Genomic DNA, 9,399 nt, shown 5'->3' on the forward strand with positions numbered 1-9,399 from the left:
TTGAGGGACGTTGCAACAGCCGGGGCTCAGCGCCTCAGCCCCCCCGGGCCTGGCACTGCTGAACTGTGGCGTAAAGTCAGACTGCTCACACGTCACGTAACCAGTGCTTCTCTCTCAGTGGGTAAAATAGGGGTAAAATAGCCCCTCACCATGGACACGGTGTACGGAAGAGACACAACAGGGGAAAAGCATCTCCGTAAAATCAGGAGTGTCCCTGATTTACCACCCTGAGGACGCTCGGATCCGTCTGCCGAGGCCTGGCCGAGGGTCCCTGCTTTCTGGCAACGTCTGTGAATTCACAGAAGACCTGAAGGTGGCAAGCGGTGTTCACTTAACGTGAAACCAGCCTGCAATCCAGGTTCCCAACTCCTGCCTAACAACCGCAACTGCATCTGCTAAAGCACAATTTTTTGCATTGTGTTTTGTATGTACGTCATCACATTTGTTTCCCTTACAAGTCCTGTGTACGTTAATGTTTCACCCTCCATTAGGCTCTATCAGTGACAAGAATTGCACAGTACATTTGTCATCACACTAGCAGAGAATTTAGGCCACCTACTGACTCCAGTTATCGCAAATCACCTCGATTTCTGTTTCTGACACAATGAGAGGAATATTTACCCACTGGCTCAGGCATCACAGTGAGGGCTGAGCCGGGAACACTTGCAACACATTCTGAATCTTGAAAAAGGTTACATCAGTCCCTGGCGTTGCCAACTTCAGATATGTCTAACCTATATATATTTGTTTAGTCTGTCTACAAGCTGGCATTGTAAAATCACAGCAGATAGGCTGTTTTTCTGCCCTTCCTTATTAATATTTCCGGAGAGAAGGGAACACTGCAGTAACTCTTTCATTACAGTACCACCCCTAGGAGAGATAACCAGTATTATGTCTCCAGGTTTATTCCTTCAAGGTGTTTGCAACAATCTGACAAAAAAAAAAAAAAAAAAAAAAAAAAAAAAAAAAAAAGACAAATCCCTTCTCCAAAGGTACACAAACTGTCCATTAGCTCCCAACACATCATTCACACATTGCTCTTTTTTGCAACGTGCAGGTTCCTACTTTGAATAACACTAAGGTGTGGTGTGAATCTTCCTATCTGAGGCTCTCCTGTAGCAATTACCTAAAATAACTTACTTGCTCCTCTATAAGTATGAAAAGCACGTCAGTCTAGCAGTAAGGTTACTGTAACCAGTCTATAGCTCTGTTCACTTAGGTACATAACAGAATGTGCCAATGGAATGTATGGTGTTACATCTCTTCATGAAAGCATATCATATTTATTGCCTTACAATGTACTAATGCCGTGTTCCCACTAGTAACTCACACAGTTAATGATGATCATATACACTGCATTATTATTTCTTATTGGAAACTTCAGACGCAACCTCATTATGCTTTTTTGGTATACATTTACTAATAAGTATTTAATGGTTTTCATAGATACATATGTATGCATGAATGCATGCACACTTGTACATTCTGCTTGATTTTATTTAAATCACATACTGCTTTTGGCAAACATAGGGGTAGGCAAGGTTTTTCAATTTTCTTTTTTTGTCCTCCTAGCCTGGGAATAGCAGATTTGGTTTTAATCAACCTCTTTACAGTCTTGAACTTTGTCCTCCTGGAATACAGTGCCATTCATTTAAGGATTTCCCTCTGTCTAATAAACATTAATGAATCACACTCAACAATTCCCTAGTGATCTTATCTCAGTTTCACAGATGGGGAAAACAGAAACAAATTAAGGGGTCTGCACATACCACAAATCAAAGGCAGAGCTGGGGGAAGAACCCAGTAATCCTAGCACAATTCCCTGCTCCAATAACTGTAAAAATGCGTTTCTACCCATGCAGCTGCTCTGGCAGTAACTGTGTTGCACAGGGCAGCGAGGTTACTTTCAGGCCAGCCAGGAAGACTAAAATTGCTCTTTTCCTAAGGTTTAGCTTTACACATAATTGCAAATTTTGTGAGGTGCTAGAGGGCTGTAGCTCTGCCAGCTTCCTGTACTGAATTATTCCTGAGGATGTCTTTTTTCCCCTTCTTAGCAGAGGCTATCTTTTCTCTTCTGATGAGCAGAGATGTAGCAGGATATGGAGAATATTCTAGTCCCTACTTCTACACCACAGGTTCATCCATCTTCCCAGAGGAGAGGCCTGACTTCCTGGGGAATTTTCTTGTCCTTCCTCTGGACAAAGTGGTCCATTCCATGACAAACATGGCATCCCTTGGTGCCTGTGAAGAAAACCACATCTATTAATTACATTGAGCAAGCAAAGATAGATAATTGCCTTGTGCCTGGAATCTGTAAGTAGGGCCACTTTCTAGAAGAAAGATCCCTGAGCTGTAATTTCAGCACAGACAAGCAGAATAAACCAATGTTCCCTGCAAGCTGCACTCCTGTCAGACAACCAGCAGTTTTTCTGACAGCCAGGATTTTTGTGGCACTGGCTGTGAGTCATTATTGAAAAAGTGTTATTCTTAAAACAGAGGATGAGCGCTGTAGAAAGAAGGTGTTAGACACAGCAGAAAAAACAAAACTCCTTTTACACCTCCATCTGCTATCTTACAGTGCCTTGCTACAAAACATTTACAAATTGGCAAGTTTTATTTCAAATTTTTCTCTGTTTGTTAAAAATTGCTTCTTTTTGAAGACAGGATCAGATGCCTTAGCCTTTCTCCTGCATAATGAATAGATTTTCCTTATGTTTAACTCCATGGAAAAGAATAATTTCTACAGTGTAGCCTTCTGCCAGGATAGCCAGACTACTCCTAACTGAATTCACAGGTTTCTGCTAAAAAAGGCTGCAGGAAATACAGCAATCTGCACTTCTACTGGCTTAGCTTGTTCAGCAGGTGGCAAGGGACAGCGTATGGCCGGATCCAGGCTAGGAGTTGCTCTGCCAGGATAAAATACCAATATTGTTGTGCTGGGAAAGGATTTGCAGTGTCAATCTACCCCGAGACCACATCTCAGCTGCAGTCTTGTGCATGACACAGCCCCTGTAGAAGCTCCTCAGCCAGATCTCACTTCGCTTCTGCCGGCACAAAGGATGAGACAACTGCTACAGCCACTCCTCGTCCACTTGCCGTTGGCCAGACAACCCGCAGGGCTCGTGCTGAAGCCTGTGCCCTTGCCCCTTCCCGAGCCAGCTGGCCCGAGGGTGCCGCAGCTTCATCTGCACAGCCAGAGCCCTGACCTGCGGCGGATCACAGCTACAGATTCAGGTCTCCACGCCCCAATTCTGCAAACATTTCTGCACAAACCTTATTATATTCAATAGAAGAGACCTGGCACACCCGCTGCAAGCCCGAACTGTTCCGCTTAAAAGCCTGTTTTCTTTTGTCGTTAAAGTCAGCTTATGACAGGCCAGCAACGGATTTTGTTAATTTACCACCCTCACACGTACGCCTGCATCATCCTTTTTAAATTTAACTACAGTGTCAAGATCTGCAGCTGTTTCCGAGGCCACATACATGAATGATTGCTGCTCCTGCCAGGTGCAAGTATGAATAAAAAGGTCGCAGGCCAGGGGGAGGATTAGGCTTTGGCTCAGCTGTTTGCATTCTCACACAGAGCACGGTCCGTCCATCCATCCGTCTGTCAGCCCGCACACACGAACCGGACAGGTGAGGAGCTGAATATTGGAAACAATTCAGTGACGCTCATACAAAGCCACTCACTGCCAAAGATGTGCACACTCTGTGGTTTAAAAAAAACGTTTACAGCAATCCTCCAAGCAGCCTGCCGATCAGTGAAATTATCTGTGCAGAAACATAAATGCATAATGGCATGGGAACAGTCTCCCCGGAGACTGGGGTAAGGTAGACTGAAGAATATCTAAATCTTTAAATGGTGCCTGAGATTTTTCTGTTAAATTGGAACGTTTTCTTCCCACGCTCACCTAAGAAGATGGAGGAAGGCAGCTACTTATGGGCGGTGAGCACATGCTCCAACTACTGAGAGCAATCAGGGCAAAAAATCCACCAGGCAAGGACCAGACCCATCTCTCTGGATCTCCACCTGAAGTATTTCTCTAATTTAAGGCTCTCTGTACCTACAGTAATGAAAGCTGATGGTTATTTTAAGACCTTCTCACGCTTGCACTTCTGTTACAACCCATGGGAGGCTTCTAATCTATTTCTGTATATTAGACATAATTTATCTTCTGACTTCCTTATCAAATGTGCAAAATAATCAATAACTCACTTAGGCTCTACTTTCCCATTAGACTGCACCAGGGATATGATTTAAATATATTTCTGTGACTGTAAAATAAGCAGATATCCTAAACTATCCTGACATTGTCCTCTTGTATGTGACAGAACCTTCTATCACCCCACGTAGTTTTATTTCCCCAACTGTTAAATCTAGGACAAAATACTACTCTTTTGTTCTATATTAAGACCATGGAATAAAAGCAGCTGACTGCTTTCCCAGCCTCTGTCCTCACGGAGGTAAACACGGGGTGAAGAATTAACCCCTGGCATGAGCTCTTCTCACAGCATGTCATTAAGAAAAGCCAGATCTCCTTGATGCTCTCCCAGAATTAGGTGGTGATGAACTGGAGACACTCATTGCTTTCCTCCCCTTCCTGCAGTTAAAGATTACAGGGCAATTTCCTTCCACAGCCTTGTTTTGAAGGACCTGAGATTCATGTAGCTTAATTAAGAAGAAAAAAGCAGGTATGAAATCCTCCCATCCCTTACCATCGATGCTGTCACACCTCCCAAGTCAGTAATAACCTCATCCCTGACACTCCTCTGGGGTCAGCTTGTTTTGTAGGGGGGAGCTGGGCTCCAGGAGATTGACTTGCCCAAGGTTACGTGTGTCACGGCGGGTGTTGGAAGTGAGAGCCCAAGTGCCACATCCCCGGTTAAGAGATCTGCCCAGACCCAACCAGCACTGAAGCTCCTCCTTACCAGAGACTCGGCCTTGAGATCCAGGGTCAAGGAGACAGGTCGACCAAACAGACCACCAAAAAAACAACTCGTGTATTTTGCCTGCGAATCCACAGACCAGAGGTTGAATTTCCCAATTTCCTCTTGTCCCTGTGTTTAACCCTTCGGTATCATCAACTGTGGGTGTCCGCAGCATCCGGCGACAAGGGCAGAGCACACGGCAGCCATACAGGTCCTGGTAATGATTTCATTTCTTCCACCAGCTCTGGAAAAACAAAAACAAAACCAAATCCCCGGTCCTGCATAATTGTGGCCCTGTTATTCATGGATCTTAAATTGTACTTCTTCATGAATTTTAATGCCCAGTCCATTTTCTTGCCACTAATCCTACATTAGGCTGGGAGCCTTTATAGACCAAACATTTGCCCTCCTTAGCTCTTTATTCTCTGCAGCATCACGGCTGCTGTGTCCCCAGGCATTGCCCTTGTCTCAGCTGGTCTGGCAGCTAGGCACAACCAACATTAAAGTGCTTTCTTATTCGATACTCTGATTTTGTGCATCCATGACAAAAGCAGCAGGCCTGTTGAATAGACACCCTGCAAACGGCATCTTATTTATTTTGCCCATGATTTGCCGATCTGTTGGCGCGGATACTAGTTGCACAGCATTTGAGGCAACACCTGTCTGTGAATCTTTAACACTACACTTCTCTAAATCTCTCTTTCCAGCTAAAAGCATCTCCACAAGTCATCAGGAATAAAGAATTGTGGAATTTCTATGTTGTTGCTGCTGAACGACACACAAGGGCAAACTGCGGACAGTTGTACACCACTGTAGACTGTAAGATGCTCAACAGCCTTATTTTAAATGGCATTTAGATTTGGAAGCCAGGAAGGACCATTAAATGCTGTAATCTGACCTTCTGCAAAATGCAATTTGAGCCTGTTATTTCACTACTAAATTTAGTAATTTGTTCAGCTGATGTGATGCTTCCAAACGGAAGATACCTAGACTCAATGTGAAAAGATGACGAAGCCACAGCTTCCTTTGGTAAGCTGTCCCAGCAGAATCCGTCTGCCTCAGAGAGCAGAATCTACAACAAATGGAGAAAAGATGCTCTTTTTGTGTAAATTGCTAAGAATACCAAGCCCTGCCCTTCCATGTGTTTCACAGATCCCTTATTAGATGAAGAAGGAATACTGTACAGTCCTCAACTATAAAGTTCTAAAAATGCAGGAACTTTGATGTATAAATGCATGTTAAGGACCTTTCTGGCCCTAACTACAAACATTTCCAATTGCCACTAATTTCACATCACTTGCAGAACCAGTAGTAATATTTCTTTTCTGAGATACACAGAATATACTTAGTGTTTTAAGAATTCCAGTCCTGGGGATACTTTGTGCTGGCATGTGCCATTTGTACAACAGGTAGGCAGGCACAGGCAGAAATGAATCAGACTTAAAATCTGATTTGACTTAAACAATACTGATCTTATAGGAAGCGTGGAGTCCGAATCAGGCCTGCAAATCCCATCTGTTTCTTATTTTTATAACAGGCGAACTAAAACCCTCAATCCAAACAGCTCTGAGCTTTGAATGCAATTTTTGCAGCTTGAGTCCATTACTAGCAAGGACAACAGCTAGCCCAGCAGAGACTCACTTCTTAAACTGAACGCTGGGATTTATAGCACAATATTAAATGAAGGAGACGTTGCTGGTTGACTGACAGCTAATCTGGGAAGGTACCTGGAGACATATTCATGGATTGGTGAATGAGTTGACCCACCTCTTTGCTCCCCATAAAATTGTTATCACAACACTTGTGGACTTCAGCGGTGTTTTGAGGGTTAACTGATGCTTGAGAGCCACTTGAATGCTCCTCTGCTGTTAGGAGCTACTAAAAACCTACACTAACTTTCTATGTTAAGTATTATATTAAGTTACAGGTTTTGCTGTGTTTTTTGCTGCAATTTGATGTAAAAAAAAAAAAATCTAATTTGTAAAGCAAGAAGATTTTTAGGCTTGTATGAAAACTGAGTATATTCAGAAAAAGGCCTGTCTCTGTCCTTTAATTCAAAAGAACAAAGCTGGTGAAGGCTGGTCCCCAAGCGTGAATGGAATTTGACAATACCATGCCCATTACTGCAGAATATACCCATTAAATATATACTGGCTCAAGTACAATATAGATTAAAAAAATAAGTGTGGAACTGTAAGGGTCCTAATTATTTTCCATTCATCTACCTTTACATTAAACACCAAGTTTTGATGCTTCCCCAGATACTGGGTAAATTATTGAATTTTTAAAGTGATGCTCTGTTTATAGAATTGCAATTACTCAGTATCGGCCTTTGGAGAAGAATCCCCATCCATCCCCACTAATGGCCTCTTCTGATCTCATCCGACATGGAGGATTTCCTAAGCATATTAAAAACATTATTCACTCTGCCTTTTTAGTTTAGCCAAAGATTTAATGACTTCAGCATAAGAACTGTATGTTTTGCTGTATTTGAACAAGATTTACTCTCTGACAGCTGATGCTGTGCACTGTGTTCCCTGCATATGTACATAGCAGCTAGGAGAGTTCTTGAACTGGTTAGTTTACAGATTTTTTGGAGTAAGAATCTTGGTATTTAACACAACTGAGTGTATGAATCTCAAAGTACATTTGACACCTGAAAATACATCCTTGTCTCACTGCCAGGGTTGGGTGAGCATTAGCTATTTTTCGCATGGTGGACCTTTGTGCCCTGCCTGGCCTTCTCATTAAACAGCCCAGGTAGAACCTGAAGCTCCTGAGACCTTGGTGGTCCAGTGCTGGATCCAGCCCAGTCCAGACAAGGCAGACACCCACCTCCAGCACAGCTTTTCTTTCACCATGTATGAAACACCTTACAGCAAACACCCAGTTTTTACTTACTATCCTGTAAGGCGGGTGTCTCTCAGAGTTTATATAAAGTCCAGGTTTCCTGGCTTAAAGAAAGACACGAGCCTCTGGAATAATATTCCAAGATCAGGCAAAAGGCAGCAAAAAGCCAAGGAGATATTCGGGCCTGCTGCTGATACGTCCCTTAATTGGGAAAAGCTCTGAAATACTATTCCCTACACCCTGAAGCAGAACATCATGACCTTGAAAACACAGCCTGCATCTGGGATTAGGTCCTTTTGCAGCACGTGGGTCCGTTCGATCTGTCACTGGTATTGCAGTGCTGCATCCTGCTCCTCCCTGGCACCACTGGGACCACCAGCCCTTGGCTTCTTTCCAGCAGATTTGCCACCTGAATCTATCACTCACTCCAGGATTTAAATCTTCTCCATCACGGAGAAAACCCTGGGTGAATCTCTGTGCTGACAAGGATTTTGTATCTTTTTTTCCCCCCTTCTCCTGCACTCCAAGATGCTTAACTGAGACACAGCAGTACACTCCGGTACGATGGTTCATAATGACCTTAAAAAAAGGGAATTATTGATTGTTGGTCCCACACCTTACAGCATCGGGCTCTGCACTGGCTCAGCTCACCATGTGCTGTGGATTTTAAACCACTGGCAAGTACAGGGGGTGATGCAGTTGGATTCTGGTTTATCTTTTGTTTAAAAAAAAGTGAACAAAAAAAATTGTCATATTTTCCCCCTTTCTTCAGTGGCCACCCATATGCTTGTGATTCAAGTGATTTTTCACCAAGCTTTTTACTGCAGAGTGTTTCTTTGATCCCGTCTCGCACTGATTACTGTCATTTGTTTTCAGGCCTCTCCTTCCAGCGTGTACTTCAGATGCAATGTGAGGTCAAAAGGCAGCTTCCTGCACCCTGCCTTTGAGCAGCAACGTGGCTGCGTGGCTGCTTTCCACTCCCACCCTTATTTATCTCCAAAAAAGCAAGCAGAAAATGCAGGGTTTATGTATCTGTAAAGCTTTCAGAGGAGCAAGAGCCCAGCCGACAGCAGGGAAGCCCCTGCCTGCCCCACGCCTCCTGCCCGGGACCCTTCACCGGCCCTGGGGCATCTCGGAGGGGAGCATCACCCGTCACAGCTCCGGGGGGGGGGGGTGTCTCCTCACTCTGTGGGATAAACCCCATCCTTAAAAACCCCAGAACGACCCCAAAGCAGGGGCCTCCCCACCGCTCCTCAGGGCACAGGCTTCCCTCCCAGGTTTGGGGAGGACCTGCATGGGGAAGGGACGGTGCACGCCCAACACGCACGGGCTGCGCTGGGATAGAGCAGGATGGTCGCAGCCCTTCAAGCAATCTGTTCCCCGAGGAACCAAACAGCAGCCCGAGATGGAGAGACTCACCAGCTCCTCTTGTATCTCCCCGTCGGAGCTGGGCAGCGTCGGGCGACCCGCTGCCCTCCAGAAATGCTTCTCCAAATGCTTCGGGTCAGAATTTCACCAGGTCCAGGACATTTTGTACCCGGCAGCGAAGTGCAGTGGGAATCGCTGAGTGATGCTCTCCTGATTGTATTAACTGGACATAAACTGCTGCCTTTCAACCCG

At 44.6% G+C, this 9,399-nt stretch overlaps 1 long non-coding RNA gene across 1 annotated transcript; it reads right to left on the reverse strand.

The window, feature by feature from the left end:
• Nucleotides 1-1,401: 1,401 nt before the first annotated feature.
• Nucleotides 1,402-9,399, reverse strand: LOC116964652. The gene is made up of 3 exons (XR_004408866.2): nucleotides 9,199-9,399; nucleotides 4,930-5,173; nucleotides 1,402-2,241 (listed from the first exon to the last, which is right to left on the reverse strand). It is a non-coding gene; the product is annotated as an uncharacterized LOC116964652 (long non-coding RNA).

The sequence above is a fragment of the Tyto alba genome, unplaced genomic scaffold (genome assembly GCF_018691265.1).
Source record: "Tyto alba isolate M040663 unplaced genomic scaffold, T.alba_DEE_v4.0 Super-Scaffold_19, whole genome shotgun sequence".
Lineage (NCBI taxonomy): Eukaryota > Metazoa > Chordata > Aves > Strigiformes > Tytonidae > Tyto > Tyto alba.